Raw genomic sequence first — 22,398 nt, forward strand, 5'->3', positions numbered from 1 at the left:
GGGCGGGCCGGGATCCGCGTGTGTCCCGGCGCCCCGGGCGGGGCTCGGTGCGGGGAGCGGTGGCGGCGCTGCCGGTAAGTGACAAGTGACCACCCCCCAACGCGGGGCGGTCAGTGCTTCCCTGACATTGGCAAGTGATGTCCCTGGTTTCGTGTAACAGGTTAAGTCCTGTTTGAAGAAGTCTCTTAAATAAATTTTAACTCCAGCACTTCAGACCGAAGAGGTGCGAAGTAATTTAGGTTTCATTTTGGAGTGACAGGAAAGCCCGACCGCGGTATTAAACACGTTTCAAGGAGCTCTCACAATTCTGTTGTGTTTTTTTTGGTGTTGTTGCTAATTGCTCTTGGTCAATAATATATGATATATTCACCAGGCTGTATGTTGTTTTCTAGGGATGGAAGGACAAACTGAAGGAAGAAATAGGATGCCACCAGGTCTTCTGCCTTGCCTCAGTTCCTTCCACTGTGACAACAGTAAGCTTCTGAAAGCTCATAGGGGAGCAAGAAGAAACTATAAACTATTTTAGTGAGGATTTAAACCTCTCTGATAGAGATCCAGACCTTCTGTAACCCAGGATTGTTGCATTTATACAGCTCTAACAGCAGAGTGAGACTGCACGTGACCCTATAGTCGAAGGTCTGGGTGATTTTTGACATGTTGGGGTACCATGGTTCAATACATGCCTGCAATAAGTGGCTACATAGTGGCTGGAGCTCAAGCAGGTCAAACAGAAAGAACAGTATTTCTGTTGCAGTTCAGGTAGAGCAAGAACTAGAAATGAATCTCTCATTCATGAGAAGCACCCTAAGAATGTCTTCTTTCTCAAGATTTTGGTAATTGTTGAATTCACTCTTATTCACCAGAGAAGTTGTCTTAAGTCTTGAAATAGACACAGGATGGGAGAACAATCCCCTGCTTAACTGGAGGTCTGACAGCTGTTGGAGAGCAGCCATCCTTGTTAATGCTGCACCTGTGCGAGATAACCAAGAGAAGGTGCTAGACATGACTCCAGGGTGGCTGGGCTGCATCAGCATGCACGAGAGTGCACATTCTGGGAGAATTAGGGCTCTCTGAGGCTCAAGCCTTTCTTTTAAAGGAGTGGAAACATCCAGTCTCGTCTTCTCATTCCATATATTCACCACCGTGTGGCACATGTATATATATATAACATATACATACACACACTATCTTCATGTTTCAGGTCCTGTGAATGACCCCAAGCACAGGAAAATCTTACTTAGTGCCTTCTGGAGTGTGGATAGAGACTGTGGAAAGTGGTTGCTTTGTATTGTCAGGATTTTGGTTGTTCTGTGTGTCCCTTGCAGCAGAGAGTGGGGTCTGTCAGGTGCTGACAGAGTCTGGGTGGCAACTCCGGTGCTTATCTTCTGGACTTGGGTGCTTAAAGGGGCATTTCAGCAGCTAACAGTCTTGGAGCCTTAGCATAGATTCCTGCACTTGTTTTCACTTGCTGGAAATACAGGTCAGGCTACTCCTTGTGGGTTAAAGGAGTTACTGATGTGATAGGGGAAAAAAAATAATCTACAGACGTGACGATAAGGTCAGATGACCTTAAAGCTAATTAAACAAGGTGAGAATTTGTGATCGGAATTGTTATTTGTGGCCATAATTTAGGGTATTGATTGGATTCAGAGCTATTTCGACTATCTTGTTTGTATCTTTTAAGAATTACAAATTTTCCTATCAGCCACTGGTTAGCAGGAGAGGAAATAGAGGTGAAGGAAACAGAGAGGTTTTAAAGCCTCTGTCTCACTAGTTTCCACTCTTTCAGGCTTCAGTGCTTATTAAAGCATAGCAAAGCATGTCCTCAGAGCTGAATCACCTTTTTCTTGTTTTGTAGCCACTTCAACTTGACAAGAGTTTTCTTCTGAGACAGTGTTTATGTGTGAAATGGCTGTACTGAGGGAAAGGAGAGGAAGCTCGTGTTCTGTTTTGAAGACAGTGGGTCCTGTGGTCATTCACACCTGTCAAGGTTTAACACTGGGCCAGCAATTAAAGGAATGACAGATGCTCTCTATTAACCCCTCTCCCTTCCCAGAGAGGGAAAGAAAAGAGAATAAGGGAGAGAGACTTATGGGTTGGAAACTAAACTGCACAGATTGAATGAAACAGTAATAATGAAAAAGAAACAAATGAAATATTTACAAAAATATGTACAAAACCAATATTGTGCCTCCCCAGTAGGGCTCACATCACCACTGAGGCTCCAGGGCAGCCCTAGGAAAGTCCTGGACTCGGTGGCAGGCAAGAACTGCAGTCAGGAACACATGTATTCAGGAATACATGGATTGGGATCCAAAGCAGAAGAACTGACAGTCCTCCCAGGATGCCAGCCATGGACAAAGAGAGCCTGATCCTCATGGTCCCACAGTTTTACACTGAGTATGATGCATACGGGATGGAATACTTGATTTGGTCAAATTTTGGTCACCCTGTCTGGTCTGCTCCTCCCTATAGGAGGGTCTCAGCTGTGACCTCCTTTTCCTCCCTTTCATTTCTGACACATAAGAAGTTTAGCAGAACCAAGCAGTGACCTTGGGCTCTTCAGGATGTAAGTATAAGCAGAAGACTTTCTGCATACCATTCTCCAGCAATGACTATAAACATTGAGTGTTACCAGTCTTAGAAACAGACACTGACTGAAAAACATGCTGCTAATTTCAGAAAGTAAATAATCACTTAGAAGAGACTTAGCTGAAAAGTAAAATTACTTTAAAAAAAATTATTCTGTCCTGGCTTAAACCAGGACAACATTCCTCAGAGGAGTAGCATGGCTTTATGCATGCTACAGGAGGGACTGGTTTCTCTTGGGGTAGTGTCTTTAGTTTTGATAGCATGCAACTGTGATGGGAGCTGTGGTCAGGGGTGAAAAAAATCTCAGTAGGCTGTATAAGACCTTTGTTCCTTTTATACAGGTCTTTGTCCTCTCTTTTTTTTTTTTTTAATTGAGAGACTTAATAACTAAGCTTTTTGTTTAGTGAAGAGTTAAGAGGCTGAGGAGGGAGCAGCACACCTGGGTGAAATTATCAAGAGGATGCCCACAGATGAGTCTTTTGTTTGCTGTCCTATAACAGCACTATAGGTAGGAGAAGATGTTTGGAGATGTGCCCATGGTAGCATTATCAATGTGACACAAGGACAAGTTTGATGGTTAGTACTTCTGGATGCTGTGGAAGAGTCAAGGATAAATGTTTGTGGGTGTATGGGCTCCATCTGTGTGCAGAAGGGTTCGCTGGTCAGAAATAAAGTGGTGCTTCTTTTCTAACATGCTCTGGCTGGAGGGGGATCTTGGACACTGACAACTGAGTATGGAATTTGAGGCTATATTTGGCTGCCTTCCTCATGTGGCTTGCTTAAGAAAGTGTCCTGGACATTTGGAGAAGGGGATGGATACTAGCCTTGCTGGGGCCCCTCCCTCTCCAGCTAGTGAAGAGACATCACTTCTCTGGGGGCAAATGGGAGTGTAATTTCCTGGGGGAATGTTTCTGTCCATTGAGGGTATGGCTGGAAGTCCAGGGAGATAATTCAAGAGGCCAAAGTTGGGTATTACCTATAAATCCTCCCCTTCATCTATTTGCAGTCATGTCCCGGCTCATTTGGGGTTTGCTGTCTGTCCCAAACACTGCTGTTTGATAGTATGGCTAAAGGAATGAGGACAAGGAAAGAGCAGGGTGCCTGTGAGATCATGGAAGACTCATTTTCACATGACTGAAATACCTTTTTCTTCCTCCTTTTTTTTTAATCCTTTCCTAAAGTCTGTGGACTGTTTTTATCTTTCATTTGTTTATTAATGGTGGTGGCCATTGACATTTAAAACAGAAACAAGAAAACACCCACATTTCATATGACATTAACCAAAAGCAATGATTCAAGGTTTGTATATTTAATAACATTGCAGTTATTAGTGCTTGTGTATGTGCATATTTCTTTATAAGCTGTTGTGAATATTTATTTTCAACACATTTTTCTTCATCCTAGCTACTTTATGATGGCTTTTATTTATTCTTCATCTATCACTGTGCTGATGTTGAGCTTTTGCTTTTATTTGTAGAAAATCTAGTAGAGTGCTATTCTGTTTACTTGGAGAAAAGCAGTGTATTTCTAACTAATAGGCTGAAATAAAGCAATAAAGAACAGTATTGCAAATGTTAGGTCCTGGCTCAGTCACTGTGGTTTGGGGTAATACTCTGTTTCTGATGTTAGCTAGAATCTGGCGCCTCCAGGAGGTGTGAGATGCGGTGTTGAGAGTACTTAACCAGCCCAGAGGGAAGGTTTTCCTTGGGTCTGTTGGACAAATACTTGCTTTAATACTTTTTTTTTTTTGTTGGTTTGTTTTGTATTTTTTTTGGTTTGTGTTTTTGAAATTTATCTTCTACTTTAAAACAGTATACTAGAGAGTGTTGCATGTTCAATGTAAATTACTTTCTGTTTTCACTCTTAAGTGGACTATAGCAACATCATGTTTTGTGACCATTAATTTGGAATTCAGTGATTTTAGTATATTTTTTTTCTTAAAACAAGATCTCCTCAGCTTGTGGTAGCTTAATGGTGTGCATTTTCTGTTAAAACTGAGCAGAGTGGCATCTTTTTTACCTTCTCTGTATCTTTTCTTAGTGTACATTTCTAGCGTGTGCCCTCTTTCGTTTTGGCCTTTCACTGCCATATAATGGGGGAGCAAGCTTAAAATGGTTTCAAGAGACCATTTCCTAAAATTAAACCTCTCCAGGACTGTCAGAAATAACTAACAATTAATGCAAGTACCGTTCTAATGTTTGTTTGGAGTTGAGGCACACTGGTGCTTGTGGCGTGAATTTGTAGTACAGGAAAAACAGGAAAAAAAGCACTATACAGCTTTGGGTTTGAAGAACCATAAGGGAGATTTTAAGTGGGTGAAACCCAGGAGGAGGTAGTAGATAAAACAAGACTGAATGCTAATGGGTGTTTGGTATGAGGGAATTAAGCTGAGTAATCTGAGGAGGTGTTGAAGCAGAGGAAAACAAAAACAAAGTCAAAAGGATGTGTGAGACCATATGTGAAGGTTGATGGTTATTTGGTTTGAAATGTATTATGAAAGCAAGCAGAGGTGAACCTTTGGTTGCAATTACAAACAAAGCACCTAAGACGTGGCTGAGGCAAAGAAGAATAGAAAACCTTGAATTTCCTTAAGTTGCATGAGATAAACAACTTGTAAATAAATGTGAAACGAGTTAGGATTTTATCCAATTTTAAGGAACAGTAGCTTTTTAAAGTGAAAATTATGATGTTCACTTTCTTGATTGCTTGGCTGAAGACAAATGGCTGGATTTTGTTCTCTGAGATTGCAAAGATGCATTATGTGTAGAGTTGATTATCCTGAAATTAGGGGAAAGGTACAAAGCATAAGAGTTTCATAATCTAGGAATGACTGTGATAACAGAAATACTCAGGGAACTACTTTAACTTCTAGACAGTGTTTTCAGAGAGAAATGTCTTCTCACTGCTATGACAGTGGAAACCATGAAAACCACCAAGGCTGAGACAGAAAACCTGTGATTAATTTTGTTATCTTAATAGTCATGTGGTGATCCACACAAAGCACTAGAGAATTTCAATTTCAGATGGATTGTACTTTACTTGCATACTTTCTAAGTAATAAAGCTGAAGTTATTTGTAACAGAGCTCAACTGAAGCAGATGGATCTTTATCAGTGGAGGATTTGTTCCTCAGGTTTCCTGTTCTGTATTCATTAGAACAATTGGGGAAAGTGTTATTTCCATAACATAATGCACTGGTTGTTTTGAGAGCTCATTCCCAAACAATGTGATAATTGGTGCTGAAATATTGTGGTGCATGTGGGGTCCCCTTGTGATTTGGAGTTACAGATGATCGTATTTATTAGTGGCTTCAGAAATTAAACTGCTCATGCATGTTTTAACTGTGCTTCTGTAAGGACTGAGTGAATAAGTGCATCATATTTTGAAGCACAGAGTTCAGGGAGATAGTTCTATGTTACAAGATTTCTGGGGAGTGTAGACATGCAGTGGAGCTTTCCTTGCAGGCACTTGTACTCAAGTTTTTTTGAGCACCAAGCTGGGTTGCAAAGATGCACTAGAAAGTACAATATATATCCTGGTCTAATTTTGCAGTAAACTAGAAAAAAAAATCAGTAATTGAAAAGCAAGACAGATACTTAGAAAGAGGAGTGCAGCTTGCAAACAGATGCCTGAAACTTATGAACTGAGTTGCATTTCACATAGTTTTTCTGCATGCTCTGTTGCCAAGATGCTGTGCTTTTATATTGACACTGCTTCACTATGTTATTGAATTTTGGAAGAGGAGCTGGAAAGATTTTTGACTTTTTATAGCTTAGTAAATGACAGTGAGCACTTCAGTAGTTTGGAATTTAGATTGAAAATTTTAACTGGATGTTCCTGGGGAACACATCAGTGACACAAAATTGATTAAGAACTTCCCCCCTGCTCCCCATTTAGGTTTCTGAATCAACTTGATTAGATGAACTATGCTGTTCTTAACTTTTCAGATTTGTTCAGACTGTCTCCAGAATAAGGAAGGTGAAACTGCACTAGATTTCATTTGGTTCATGTCAGTGATTTCACAACTGTTTTCAAATTAGAGGTTACGTTTTGGTGAGGTCATACACTCAAGGAGCAATTTCTTCATCAGTTTCTACAGTGAGTGAAAGCCTAATGCATGGTTGTGTGCCAAGATTGATGTTTGCATTCCTGCTACTGAAGCTCTCCTGCCTCAGGACTCATGCCATCTCTGGGCTGACTCTAATGTGAGATACATCGAAGGTATGAAGCTGGTGGGTAATTAGATGTTTTACTGATGAATATTGATTCAATTATATAATTTAACTATAATATCTGCAAATGGGAGAGGAGTGCAGAGTGAAAGAGGCATTGTAGGCCTGTATCTGTGAAACATGAATTAATTTGAACAATGTAGAGAACATTGGAGACTTCAGCAGTATTTTTGTGAGAGCTATATGTGCCTCATTTTAATTGCTTGATGCTGTTCTGCCAAGCTGCATGATATTAAATACAAGGAAACTTAAAATGGAATAAACAGGAAATGAAATAGTAAGTGGAGTAAGATGCCTCTGGAGAGAGTGGTAAGGGATTTGCAGTAATATTTGAGAAGTTATTAGATGTAAGTCCCACCTGTGTGCTCCAGCAGCCTTGTTTTTCTCACACCCATATAAAACTGCATCACAGAGAGGACTGGAGGTGGGAAAGGCTTTACACATGAGCATCAGAGTGTGGAAACAGGCTTTCAGAAAGGTTGTTGCTTCATACCTCTTTTATCTTTCTGTATCCCTCACTGCAGTAACTTTGGATATCACAAACAATGAAAGAAAAATAATTTGAATATCTGAGTCAAGAAATTCTGTTTCCCTGTATTATTTCTCTCTCTTGACCAAAGAGAGGGTTTATCTCCCACGTTAATATCCATCATCCCTCATTCCCTAGTTGTCCTTATACTTCAGTACCTCTCATTTTCCTCTGAATCCCTGCCATTACTTGCAGTGTCCCACACATCCCTGAAACCAGTGAGCAGTACTGCAGCTCTTCCCCTTTGCGTGCCTTGAGCCTTGTGCCATAGATGGTTTAGACTCTGTCAGGCTCAGAATTTATTAGAGGAACACAAGCTGTCAGATTGCGTGGTGTGTTTTCAGCCCTCAGTAGTCCAGGAGGAAGGGCAGTTTTGGCTAACTTGGTAGGTTTTGGGTAAACTCTTAATACTTTGCTAATCTCATCAGCAATAAGACTTGTTTGGGTTCCCTTTTCTCTAAGGTGCAGGTGCCACTCTCATCATTAGGGTCTCCTAAGCTGATTCTTCCAGTGCTCCTTCACTTCTAGCGTTGCCATCAAAAATGAAAGCACTTGCATAGGCTAGTTACCATCACTTTTACACTGACTAATCCTGGTCAAATGAGAGAAATTTGTTTCTTCATAAGTGGAACGTTAGTATAATCGGAAATTGCCTGCCTTGGTCCTTTTAAAGTGTATGGGGTTTGCAGTACCAGGGTTTGGTTAAGGCAATGTGTTTAGCATGCTACCATTATTTGGAGTATACAGAGAATCAGTCTGCTGGGTACCAGGCTGATATATATGGTTAGTCAGTTTTCTGAACACTACTGTATGTTAGGCCTTATGTTTATATCTTAGTCAATGTGCTGCTTTCCCCTCGCCCTCTCAATGCAATGGAGTTAGCAATTCTGCTGACTACAGCTCCCACTGGAGCTGGTTGGGCTGACATTTCTGTTTGGTAAGTCTCCTGTTTGTGGTTTCCATAAAGTTGAAAGTAGTTCTTGGTGCCGACCATATTTTTTTTCTGCCCTAAAATTTCATCCCAATTTCATCTTTTCTTAGTAACACTTCTTCAGTTTATTTAGTGTTGTCTGAAATTAAAAAGACAGCCCTATCTTTGAAGTTTTCTCAGTTCTAAATGGTCTCTGATATTTCTGCTATAGTAAACATCTTTTACTCTACATGTAGTCTACTTTTTGGAGTGAGTTTAATATGAGACTCGAGGCATCAAAAACATTTGGCTCATTGAACTGTAAAATGGGAATACTCTTTTTCTATCAGGGCTGCAAGCTCCCCCCTGGTAAGCTGTAGTAAATTCTTAAGTGCTGGGTTTGAAGTTTTTCATGCCATCTGCCTTTTTTGTTTGTTGTCTCATCAAAATGTTCAGGGTTCATTTTATCAATGAATTTGTGGGGAAAAATGTATCCTTTTGTTACTTGTGAAAGTCCCTTCAACCACAGTGTCATAGGCTTTGCAGGGTAGGTCTGCATTTTTAGAGGAAGATGATTCTTTTGCTGCTTCTATTTAATTCTTGCCAAGTTTAGAAGTTTCTGAAAAGTATGTGCCAGTAATAAAATTCTGAAAGCTTACCTGTCATCTCTGTGATGTCCCATCCTCACTGACCAAGCAAGAATGTTGTATCCCAAGGTTACTGGGAACTCAAAAAAACCCTTCCTAAGCAGTTCCCTATTGCTGCAGGCTAAGGTTAAATTGCATCCTGAAACAGAAAAGGGAGCTTCAGTTTACAAAGCACTAAGTGACTGTCAGGTTGTCTAAATGCAGCAGAAAGACAGGCCAGCCTGTGTCAGGAGGTGGAAATTGGGAGGGAATGAGACAGCAGAGATTTGAACATGGGCACTGGTGACTCAGGATGGGGAAACTTGGAAGCAAGAGCTTGACTGGAAGATGCTGTGGCTGCTCAGAGATGTCTCTCTGAGCCTCTTTTCAGGTCCTCAACCTTCATACACCTCTGGTTTCTAGAAGGAGCTACACAAGCCTTCCAAAGGGATCCCTGTAAGACCCTAAATTCTGTCATTGGAGCAGGGTTTGGGTAACAGGTTTACTAATTGATTTCTACCTGTCTGCATAACAAGAGCTCTGCCACTACTTTTGCACTTTTTGAGTTTTGTCACACAGACATAAATGTCTGTTGGCACTGAACTTTTTGTCTGGTAAAATGTTCATGTGTACCTTTTTTGAGCTCTGTTTAAGTGTATTTTTTTTACTCTGTTCTTGCAGTGTTTTTGGAAAACGCTGTTAGTAGTAGATGTGCACCTGAGACATAATTTAAATAGGATGAAAGTTTTCCAAAAGAAGAATAGTCTTGAGGGTTTGTTTTGTTTTGTTTTGTGGGTTTTTTTGTGGTTTGTGTGGTTGCTTTTTTGTGTGTGTGGTTTTTGGGGTTGTTTATTTTTTCATGTCTTCGAAGGGTTTTGATTATTGTTTTATGCTACGGAGTTTGCAGTGTGGGTTTCACCACTTCCATACAGGAGGGAGCAAATACAAGTGTTGTTATCTAAAAGCTCAGCAAGGTAAAACTTCCAGTGATCTTCTGTATTACACACCAGTTTCACTTATACCACTTGTGGATCATAGAATAAGAGAATAATGGAATGGTCTGGGTTAGAAGGGACCTTAAAGATCATCTTGTTGCAATCACCCCTGCCATGAGCAGGGACACCTCCCACTCAAACAGGCTGTTCAAAACCCCATCCAGCCTGGCCTTGAACACTTCCAGGGATAGAGCTTTCACAGCTTCTCTGGGAAACCTGTTCCAGTGTCTCACCACCCTTATTGTAAAGAACTTCTTCCTAATGTCTTACTTAAATCTCCCTTCTTTCAGTTTGAAACTGTTCCCCCTTGTACTATCACCCTTGTAAGAAGTCCCTCACCAGCTTTCCTGTAGGGTGCTTGGGCACTGGAGGATCACTGTAAGGTCTCCCAGGAGTCTTCTCTAGGCTGAACCACCCCAACTCTCTCAACCTGTCTTCAGAAGAGAGGTGCTCCAGCCCTCTGATCCTGCCAACCCATTAAGTTCCACTGCTTTACCCACTGCTGCATCATTTCTAAGTACGTTTGGTAAAGCCTTGAGGCTTTGCTGGGGCTTCTGTTGTCAATCATACAAATTCCGAAGAAGTCTCAGTCACAGTTCTGGAGAGTTTGCCATCTGAATTGAGAGAGGTACAGCAGGTAAGTGACATGCACAGGTGGAAGGAAATGAATAGGCAAGAATGTGATGATATAGCCAGATGTGACTGGGTCTAGTGCTGAAGTCGGTGGGCAGGGCCACCCTGTCCCTTGAGTTCAGTCTCTGCTAACCCTGGCAGGCATGCTGTATGTTCCTCTACATATAGCTGAAACAGCTGACCTCCATGCCAGCTTCAGGCAAATTATTTCCCCTTGTTCTTTTTACTAAAAGTTGCTCTAGAGCCAAACTCTTTAGCAGTTAAACAACTGTAATTTGAGTTTAAATTTATTCATGCCCACATTAACAAATGCCCATGTATTCCACTTTGTCGGCTGGTTTGAAAGACTCTTCTTTCTCATCATGGCTTGGACAAATCACAGGTTTTTTTACATGAAAAAGCAAGGCTTTTACCTCCTGGGGATGCTTTATAGTAGAGTTGCTGCAAATGTGCCTCCATAGTTACACCTGAAATACCTTTGAGCTTAGCACAGTCACCATGGTGTAATGGGCAGTGCCAGGTAACTGGGTTCATGCTCAAGAAGTGGAGTGGGTGGAATTTGCTGTGTGTGCTGTGCTGGCCTAGCTGTGGAGCCAGCTGCACCCAGCATTTTGAGGAGGCTGAAGAACCCATATTCATTTGGGCTTTCCCTCCCAAAAATCCCCCATAGTCCTGTGAGCATGCCAGTGGTTCTCTGCACTTGCCTGAGCTCATTTTTCCATGGTGGGCTGAGCAGAATCATTCATACTGTCCATAATTAAAGCACTCCTGTGCCTGGATGATGTTGCTGCTGGCATCCTGTCACCGCCCACGGTGTGCTGTGTTTGTTGTTCCTCTGATTGCATTGTTTCTGATACAGCTTTAAGAAGTCTGGATAAAGATGCCAACCTGCTGAAGGGAGAGGAAGGCTGCTTTTTTTGTGGAGAGCTGTGATCATGCCCAGGCAGAGAAGCTTCTCTGAGATTCACCTCAAAGCTCTGGCCAACCTCAGGGCCCTTCTCCAAAACAGTTCTGAAAGCACCATCAGTTGCATTTGCCTGTTCTCACGACTGCACTTTTCTGTTCTCATGAAGATGCCATGCTGCTAGTATGGAATCATCCTGCACTGTAGCACTTCTTACAGGGTCTGCTTCTTGCATTATTATACCTTGTCTTTTGTTCATTGTCATGCTTTTCTTCCTTTCTGATGGTCAACTCCATGTCCTTGCAGACCAGCCTGAAGGAGGTTCCTTAGCAAGGGGCTTTCTGCCTGGTACTTTCCACTTACTCTTGTTTCTTCTTGAAGTAGTTTATCTGATTTCTACATCTTAAACTTTTACTGACTTTTCTCACTTTTTGCAGTGTAGCCTATGTAGTGCTTTGCCAAATGGTTTATTAAAACCCAGATAGATTACACTCACAACATTTTTATGGGAATAGAATAGCAAAGAAAGCTTTTGGATTAGTGTGACATGATCTGTCTTCTGTAATTCATTTGATCACCTTTTGTTTTCCATTCTTTCCTCAAGATTTGTGTGTTATCTGTAAATGACTGATGTGCCCGTAATACCAAAATGACTTTTTTTCACTCTGTTTTTCCTCTAAAGTATAGGCACCATATTTGGTTTTCTTCAGTCATGTGATACTCCCTCATTTGATGGATTTATTTAATATCCATGCTATCAGACTTGCAATTTCATGTACCAGTTCTTTCGTTGTTCTGTGATTAAGATTGTTCTGCCACCCAGACTTGACAGCAATAAGGTATTTGGATTTTGTTTCCATCTCACTAATTTCTATCTCTGAGAACTCATTCTTATTAGCTGTCATGTGTCTGGTCCACTGTTCAGCATCAGTTTGTTTTTTTTTAAACGAGTGGAGATAGTAATTTGTTTTGGAAGCTATGTGTGCATGAAGTCTACCCTATAAGAGCTTCATGCTTCTTTCTCGTGCTAAGTGTTTTGGGGTTTGTTGGGGGTGTGTTTCGTTTGGTATGGTCTTTTTAAGTGTGGCTAAAGGACAGTCTCATACTCTATATTCTCTTTACAGTCTGTCTGGTTGATTTTCAGCAATACTGCCACCATTTCTGAATCTCATGAACTCTGAGGACATAGGTGCTCATGAGTTTTAGGTCAGCATAAGGAATTCAGCAAGCAATGAGAGCAAGTGCATACACCTCAGCTGAAAGTATGGTGGATTGCAGACATATCTTTTAATGAATCTGAAGCTAGATACTTCTGTTAGTGTTGGGCCTTTTATGGTCTATTGAGGAAGAGGCCCAGTATTTCTGAAATGCTGCAGAGCAGCTCCATTGCCTGTGGAGCAGATCACAAAATAAACCACAGAATTTTAAAGTCATTCTTTGAAAGAATTTGAGTGCATTGATTTATCTTTCTGGGTTTTATTTTTAGAAGTCGAGCAATTAGAGGCTTTGCAGACTTTCAGTGTCAGCTTTTTTCTTTCTGAAGGAAGTTCACACACAAAGGATGATCTTGGAGTGGGTGCAGAAGCATCAAGCTTTTTCAAACATTTTAGCCAGCTCTAATTGCTCAAAGCCAAGGACCTGCTATACAGCGAGTCCTGAAATAACCTAAACTGCACCAGTCTAATTATGTGTGGACAGTTCTTAGACATTTTGTTACCTTCTGCAAGAAAACTAAAACCACAAAGCAGCAGGGAGGTGGTTTTAGTTTTCATCTGCTGTTTCTCTGAAAATGCAGAAATTAAGAAAGGGTATTTCACTTAAAAAGTCAAAGAAAAAATTGTCTTTTAGGGCCAAAACAGGGCAGCAGATGAGTCCCTCTGAACCTGAGCTGACTTCACATGGATTGTGGCTTTGCTTAGAGAGCCACATCTTTTTCTGTAACACTTCATTATAAAGATTCAGGTACCCTAAACTCAGTTTTATTGGAGAAGATGGAGATTATCTGGAGCTGCATCTGCAGTAGGTGGCTGCTTTGCCTCACCGAGGCTAGTGTGTATCTCTGTGTGTATATGATGGGTTTTTATAGATGGCATTCGACATGTCTATGGATGAAGTCTTCTGCTTGGTAGAGATGAGCCAATAGCAAAAGCTTAGGCTCATATTTTTAGCTATCTGCTTTCTTAGTATTCAGGAAAGGTGTTTGTTTAGCTGTGTAGTATGTACCACAATCATATTACACATATTCTAGGTAGTCTTCAAGCATTCTGCATCTTGCTTACTGGGATCCAGCAGAACGTAGTGGGATTTTTCTTTGTGTCACTACAGATGCAGTGTTCTTTCTTTCCTCTTTCAGCATCATCTGAGAAAACGAATCTAACTAGTTCCCTGCTATTGCAGGTCCTTTTACCCATTGACTGCCCTTGATCACTCACTCTTCCTGTTACACACCAGATTTGTTTTGCTCTACAACTGGGGACTGTTTTAGAATGTTTGGAAGTTTTACAGCAGAACTAAAAGTGAGGATGAAGAACAGATGATCTGTGGATGCAGAAAGAATGCAGTTACTTGTTTGGTATTTGAGTATCAAAACACAGTCTCAGCTTGTAATACATACTGGAGTCATACCCTCTTCAATGTGAGTTGAAGTTCTTCCTAAATTTTTACATTTATTTTCTTCTGTCTGTATTGCCTCAGATTTATGTGGACTGAATTTTAGCCACTCTGCGTAGCCAAAACTGTAAAAGTAATTAGTTGTTCTTCTGTATGGTCAGCCATGTAAAAGGGAGCATCTTCATGTATGCGTTAACATAAGTGGATGCCCATGAAGAGCTCTCCCTTTACAAGCTCTCAGCTGAAAATCACAGAATCCTAGAATGCCAGGTTGGAAGTGACCTCAAGGATCATCTGGTCTAACCTTTCTAAGTAGATGAGACAGCCCAGAATCTTGTCAGACTGAGTCTTAAAAGTGTCCAGTGTTGGGAAATCCACCACTTCTATGGCAAGATTATTTCAATGTCCATCTGTTCTCAAAGTGAAAATGTTTCTTTTACAGTTGCCTTTAACTATCCCTTTCCATGGTGAAGAGATGTGAAACAATTGCGATTCTGCCAATTTTAGAGATTAAAAGTATGGAAGACAACTACTAGTTTTTATGACCTGTATAGTTGGTTTAATTATTTTTTCTCCCTGTTGGTGGGAGGAAATGGTGGAGCAGTTTTGTAAACACTACTAATGCTCGGTTAGTGGCACTGGGTTTGATAAAAACCTTGCCAGAAATCCTGCAGTAGAACTCTACAGGATTCTATAGAACTATGAGGTTGATTACATGAATGGTATTTAAAAGGCTGGAGAGGATGACCAGCAGTGTTTGCTCTCTTTCATTGCAGAAGAATCAACAGAGGATGCAGAATTTAGTGTTTTGCAATTTAGAAGTTTCAGGCTTTGGCAACAAATTAGCAGATCAAATTACAGCAGTATTTTCATTTTAAAAAATGAAACAGAAAATCCTACCCCAAAAACATATGGAAAGATGATACTGTAGGATATTGTGATTTCCTTTGTCTGAAAATATGACTTTGATCTATAAATGGTATCATTTATGAATGAGAAGCTGCCGACTTGCACTTACATCAGTGTGTTTAATTTCTCTTCTAGTTTTGTTTACTGCGGGCCATCATGGTTTGTACAAGCAACCATGTGTGTGTGAGAATGACTAATAAGGTGGCTGTTATTGCTATACGGGTATTGAATTTCTTATAGCTATTAGTTTAAATGCATTAGGTTTATTATTAAAAATGTAGAATTAGATTCTCACTTAAATAGATAACAAACATAACCTCAAGGAAATAAAATATTTTATAACATATTAGACTCTCATGGATGCTTAAACTAAAACTGTGTTTGCAAACAAGTTTTTTTTAAATCTGATTAGCTCTTAGCTGAAACCTCTGCTCTGTAATGTTTGGATTGCCACAGACCACTGGGAATATCTCTTTCCAATGTAATTAAAATTGAACAGGGGCATGTTTATGTTACATGTTTGAAAGCCTCTCTTTGAAATCATGCAAGAGAGCCCCTTTCAGCAAGGAAGATGCTGTAGGCAAAGGTAGTGTATATTGGTACAATAATATGTTTTTTTAGCAGTGAAAGATTTGAGACCAAAATTAGACAACAGCAGAGAGGATAACTGAAATGACGATTTCTTAGGCAAATGCACTAACCTAAAATCTATATAATTGATCATGACATGAACACAATAAAATAAAGGTTGAGAATCACAAAATCTCATCAAGCAAAAGCTCTGAAGTGGTTGTAGAGAAAGGGTTGTGTGGAGCAGAGTGGATAATTATTCAGACACCTGTGATCTCTCCAGCAGAAGCCCTGTTATGTGCTGCCACGGAGGTCATCATTGCTTTTGCAATCTTACTGCTGTAAACACACTTGAGAAATTGTGGTTATATTGTAAAGGTGACCAGGTTTTAAGTTCAGTAAACCATCCTCCCCCATCCCTAAGAGCTAAAACAAAGTGGTTTCCTATTTTGAGAGAGCTGATTCTGCTCTGCTGCTCCTGAACATCCACAGAGCTGTGAGTTGCTGTCACAAGGGTTGCTTTCCTCTTTTGGCCTTCTCTAATCTGTAATTCTTTGTGGGTGATGTCACAACGTTTGACTTCTGCACAAGATTTTAGACTCTGTTGGGTATACTGTTGGGTTTTGTTTTCTTTTCAGTAACTTTGTGGTGTTGCACCTGGAGGCCGTATGGGTGTCCCTGGAGGGCTTTGAGGGTGGGGGGCTGCAGTGGTGGCCTCTATAAGAAGAGTCTTGGGCTGTCCCATGCTGAGCGTGACTATCTCCTGTGGACACACCACAGGACACAGCTGAGCCCATCAGCTACGAGTATTGCACCTCCATAAAACCCTATTTTTAAAAGGGGCAAAAAAACCCAGACAGAGTGAGAGGGAGGGAAAAATGTGTGGCAAACAGCATAAGTAAACAGAGTTAGAGAAGATGAAGGTGGAGGAGGAGATGCTTTATGGTGCCTGAGCAGATACTCACTGCAGCCTGAGGAGGAGCCCACGCTGGACATTAAATTTTTCCTGAAGGATTGCAGCCGTTGGGGAGACCCTCTGCCAGAGCAGGAGGAAAGAGTGAGAGGGAAGGGGTGGCAGGGAGGAACTGCTGTGTACCGACTGTAAAGCCCCAGTCCCCCTGCCCCACCCAGGAATGAGGGATGGAGGAGTCTGGAGGAGTGAGGTTGAGTCAGGGAAGGGAGGGAGAAAGGGTGTTGCTTTACTGTTTTTCTATGTTTCCCTTGGCAATAAATTGAATTAATTTTCCCTGTGTTGAATCTGTCTTGCCTGTGAAGGTAATAGGTGAGCAATATCTCTGCCTTTGTCCACCCACAAGCTTTCTCATACTGTTTCATTCCCCCAGTCCCACTGAGGAAGAGGAGGAGTAAACAAGTGTCTAGGTGAGCATTTGGCTGTTTACAAGGGTTAACCAACCAGAAGCACAAAGTTCTGGAGCAAAAGGCAGTCACTGGTCTGCCTTCTTACAGCAAGAAACCTTTGCTGTGTATTATACCACTTGTTGCATGTTAGAAACAGTTATTCTATGTAAAACAACAGCAGCAGAGATCTGGTTGAATTCCTTAAAAATAACAGTATGAAATACTCTTGTACCCTTTTTTTATTTCAATGCATCTCAAATTTTGCTTAATCTGGATTATCTCTCATTTTCCCCCATTACTGTGAGTAATTGAGAATTTAGTCCTGTGTCTTGGCAGGGCTATTGGGAGCTGGAGACTGGCACTGCTTCCTCATGGCTGGGGCAGGGACTGATGCTCCTGGGGGGTTGACATAGGCTCCTGGGACCTGGGTACAGTGGATCCTCCCAAGGGAGCTGGGCAGGGGTGGTCAGGGCTAGGGGTAGCTATTCTAGTATTTTGTTAATGTTTGTTTTGTGTTATAGCAGCTGAAAAGAAAAGATTTCTGGTGTAAACTGACTTCAGTGAGCTTATGGATAGCATTAACTCTACAAGTATCTGTTTGCATTAATTTGACTTGGATTTTTAAGATGTATTTCTCCTAAGTTCAGTATAAAGCAAAATGAGAAGAGAGGGATGTTTGCAACATGAAACAGATGTCTGTTTCTTTGGAGGAAGCTAGTCAGAGAATTGCAACTCCCATCTAATTAAGCAGTTGACAGGTCGAGTCTCTCATCTTTTTTGAGCAGTCTGCAGCAAAATTAAAAAACCTAATCCTGGAAATAGTTATTTATAAGCATCATTTTGGCCATGCAAGGTGCTTCATTGAACTGAGTGGATTTCTCCAGTGATCAGTCATGTGTGCTGGAGTGTTTCCAGGGTTTGCATCTTTAATCTGTAAAGATTTGGAGTTAAGGTTTTTCAAGCTTAGGCATGCCAAAGCTCAGGGAGTCTAGCTTCTGTTGACTTTCTGTGATATTGAAGGCCCTAAAGCCACAGTACTGAGAAATATGTAGGCTCTTAGTTCACCTTCCCAAACTCCAGCAATCAAAGCCACTTTTGAGTACTCATCTGTTGAAACTCTACTCTTAGTTGCTCAATGTGTAGGGTTTTCAAAAGTATTTTTGTTTCTAGCAGGACTTTCAGAGGCATCAGTACAGGTGAGTTATCTAACCATCCGGTCTTTGAAAGTAGAAGAGTTTCAATTACTAAAAATGCTTTTAATATCCAGCAGGTGCTATATATCATATATCTTAAAAATACATTGTGTCTTGTTACATCAGTGAAAAGTTTGAAGTGAGATCAAGCCCAGGTAACTTCCAGTATTTTGGCTAGGTGATTTGCTTGTAGCAGGAAGCAGTTCCAGTAAGTATGAAAGCATTTCTCTGTTCTTTGCCTTTGAAAAGTGTAGGTGTTTCCATTAAAACACATCAGGTTTCATCTTCCTCAGTTTGAAATCTGCAAATCTAAAGTAGTGACAGTTAAATCTTTTGTTCCTTGTTTCAATTCTAGAAATACTTGTTTGAAGGACCACATACTTATTTCTTCTTCATGTTGCTGTGGACAGAATGGCATTAACACTTAACATTTTCTATACACATGAGGAGACTTCAGCATTTATCTCTCTCATATTATGGATGATCGTAATGAGTAAAGTGGAGACTGAGGTTTGCTGAATAATAAAACATAGCTGCTTGATCTTGTATGAATTTGTTGATTTGATTTGTAGTGGATCGTTGTTCTGGGCTCTCCTAGATGGTATGTTCTGGTGTAGTTCAAGTGTGCTATTACCATGAGAAGCATGGAGAAAGCCATAGGTTTTTTGTCCTCTGACAGTATGTGTAAAATAAAACCAGACCATTACAATGATCATGTGGTAGTGTATATTCTAATCTATGTAAAGATTTAGTTTTGGATGGGGTGCATTTCAAATTGTTTCTAAAAACAGGAAAACTTTTAATACATGACTTCTATTCATCTCTGTTGATTTTATTTTTTATATATTAAAAAGTTGTTGCCTAACTTTATAACTCATAATTCATTGGTATAGCTGTCAAATATTCTGCAGTGCTTTCCACAGTTTAACAAACCAAAATTTAAGATACTGCTAAAGGACTATTATCTTGTCTGTAGTGCAGCTAAGTGAGGATTACTGCAGTGATGTATCTCTTCAAAGTACTTAGCCTTCTTGGTGAAGTACAGATATATTTAATAAAGATACACATTTCTCCACCTTACTTTTGTTTTTATAAATGTCTATGTCTTGCTGCTTTGTTCTTCTAAATGTGAGATGTAGGAAATGGAACAGATGTTTGGATAACTACTTATTGAGCTCATGGAAGAAATGCATAAATTGGTATTTTCATTGTTATAATGAAACTATCATTACATTTGCTTGTGAGGTTTGAATTGGGTTCTTAACAGGAGCATGTTCAACAGGCAAAAAAAAAATTAAATGGCATAAAACATCATGTGATGTTCAGATAATGAAAAATGTATCACTTAACAGTGTTTGCATTATTCAGAGTTATACACATACAAGTGTCTGCTCTAATCCCTTGCCAGTATGTTGTCTTGGTAACCAGCTACCTGCACACCTGCTCAGCTTCTGCAAGTGAGGGAAAATAGATGGTTATTGGCCACAAATATATTGCAATGGAATGTAAAAATCTAGAAGAGTATTAATATTTAATAAGGCTGTGCCTTCTAACTTCAGTGTTTAGTCTCTAGCAGCAAGTTTTGTATCTGAACAAAAAGGGATTTGACATCATATGTGTTACTTCTTTCTGCAAAGCAGGGAAAAGTCAAATTCAAATTCATACCTAAAGATCCTATAACACAAAGGAAGAATATCAGCATTTTGTATGATAGTCTATTGAGTGAATGTTTTGGAGTAATTAATAACTGTTGAAAAATTAATAACTTTTCAAAACATTTCCTGTTTCTTCCTGAACTGAATTTTCATTTACATACAGATACTGCCCTGAGAACCAGAAATTGCGGCGGGGGGGAAGATAAAATGCTGGTTGGACTGGCCCTGAATATACCTTCTGCTTTGGCTGAGCTGCATTGGCAGATCTTTACATTAACTTGAAATAATTTCTCACTGTATACATACAACCTTCTGATCAATCCCAGGAACTTCAGACTAGGAGTTTATTAGGTGATAAAGAAGGCATAGTGGCTTGTGTGAGCTTTTTGTTCTTTACACTCCCACGTTTTTAGTAACTGCTATAAAAATGGGATTTTTGACTGACTAGTATTTCACAACTAGAGAAGGGCAACTAAGCTGATTAGGGGTTTTGAACTCCGGCCCTGTGAGGAAAGGCTGAGGGAGCTGGAGCTGTCCAGCCTGGAGAAAAGGAGGCTGAGGCCAGACCTCATTGCTCTCTACAACTACCTGAGAGGAGGTTGTAGGGAGGTGGGTATTGGTCTCTTCTCCCTAGTGACAAGGGAGATAGGACAAGAGGAAATGGGGTCAAGTTGCACCAAGGGAGGTTCGGATTGGATATTAGGAAAAATGTCTTCACAGAAAGAGTGGTGAAACATTAGAACAGGCTGTCCAGGAAGGTGGTGGAGGCACCATCTCTGGAGGTGTTAAAAAAACGGGTGGACATGGTGTTTCGGGAGATGGTTTAGTGGTTAGGGGTTGTAAGGCAGGTGGTTGGACTTGATCATCTTGAAGGTCTTTTCCAACCTTGATGATTCTGTGATTCTGTGAACTAGATTTAGAAAAAATTAAGGAAAGCAAAAAGGGTGAGTAAATACCTAATCAGATGAGAATAGGTCCCTAAACAGTCTTCTGGTGCAGAGGCACCTGGTGCACAATTGCAGCCAGAAATAAGCCAGAGAAGCTATGAGATTGTGGTATGTATGATGCTGTGTGCACTAAGAAATGTCTTCCTAATGCATGGCTGGAGTGAGCTTATTCTTCCTGACTGCTGTAGTTGTAAAATTTTTCTTATATACATATATATAAATATATATATATAAATATATATGCCCACACACACATATATAGCTATATATGACAAATAACAAGTTGTAATAGTAAAAAAGGGAAACTACTTGAAGTTAACTAGATACTTATGTAGATTACAGATTGTCTACTAGCTATGATAATGTATGACACTCCAGTATTTCCCAAGTTGAGGATATTCTAGACATCCATTCATAGAGTATTACACACAGTTCTGAAGGTACAGATGAGGCCTGGGCAAGATTTGGAATCATGAGACTGAATTACTTTACAAGTATTTCTCCTTGTAGAACAAAAAGAAGATGTGTTTATGCCTTTGTTCATTCTTTTCATTCTGCTCTAAAATATTAAGCTTTAGGAAATGAAAAGTTATATATAGCTAGAAGACCAGCTTCTTCTTTTTTTCTTTTTTTTTTAAAGGCAGCCTGAACCTTTATCCATGGTAAGGTTCAAGAGGCTTTTTCTAATAACTACCTTGGTGCTTCTCTAAAAATGCTCTTTACATCAGTTGGTTTTGTAATGCAGGCTCCTACATAAATTTCTGATACAAAGAGTTGAACTGTGTGATCTGGTAAGTTGCAATTCACCTTCCAAAAAGAGGAGTAGGGAATTTATTTTCTAAATGATGTGTAAACATCTTGCATTCAAAAAGCTGGTTTTAGTCTTACTGTTACTGTTCATATTTCAGTAGCCTTGGGTACTGCCCACGCTGGGTACTGCCCACACATAGGAAGACAGTTTAGTTGCCCTGATGTGTAGATCTCATTGGTTTTGTCATGTGTCTTGTGCAAATGAATCATCCCAGGAAGAGTTTTAGTCTTTAGCTGTATTTACTCCTCTGCTTACTCAGAAGTTTTTACAAGATCTGTGATCTGAGTTGAACCGGATCTTCCTTTAGGATTGTTTGTGTGGGTTTGTGTGTAATTTATATACATGCACAAATAAGAAAACAGTGTCCTGTAGATTTCACATAGCCAGGGCTAGCTTTTAATGTTAGTCCCTAAGGGTAAATCTAATGTTATTGTATTGGCAGTTCTGAAGGCTGGAGGTCGTAATAGTTTCATATAAATTATTATTTTCCTTCCTTTTGTAATTCTGTGATACTGTAGAAATATACTTGTATGGGAGCACTGCTTTTGGCATTATCATGATTGATAGGCTTGGACAAGTGAAAGAATCATTTTGATTATATTGTACTTTATGGGTTATGTGGTAACAAGCGCAAAGATATTGTGAACTTTTAGATTTACACCTCAAGATAAAAGTGGTTTGGCTTTTCTAGGAATGCATATTTAATAAAACAACAACATTTTGAAGAATAAATTCAAACCCTGTAGTTCAGAAGAATGAAAAGGCATTGCTCTTGCATTTTAGATTTGTTATCCCATCTCAGACATGAGGTTTTAAAATTACACCCTTCCTCATCCTACTCAACCCTGATGAGACACAGTGGGATGGTTTAGTCTAGTGCTGTCTTTCCCAGTACAAAATACGAACCATCCCCATCCCTGAATG

This window comes from Chaetura pelagica, unplaced genomic scaffold, assembly GCF_000747805.2.
Source record: "Chaetura pelagica isolate M959 unplaced genomic scaffold, ChaPel_1.0 scaffold50, whole genome shotgun sequence".
Lineage (NCBI taxonomy): Eukaryota > Metazoa > Chordata > Aves > Apodiformes > Apodidae > Chaetura > Chaetura pelagica.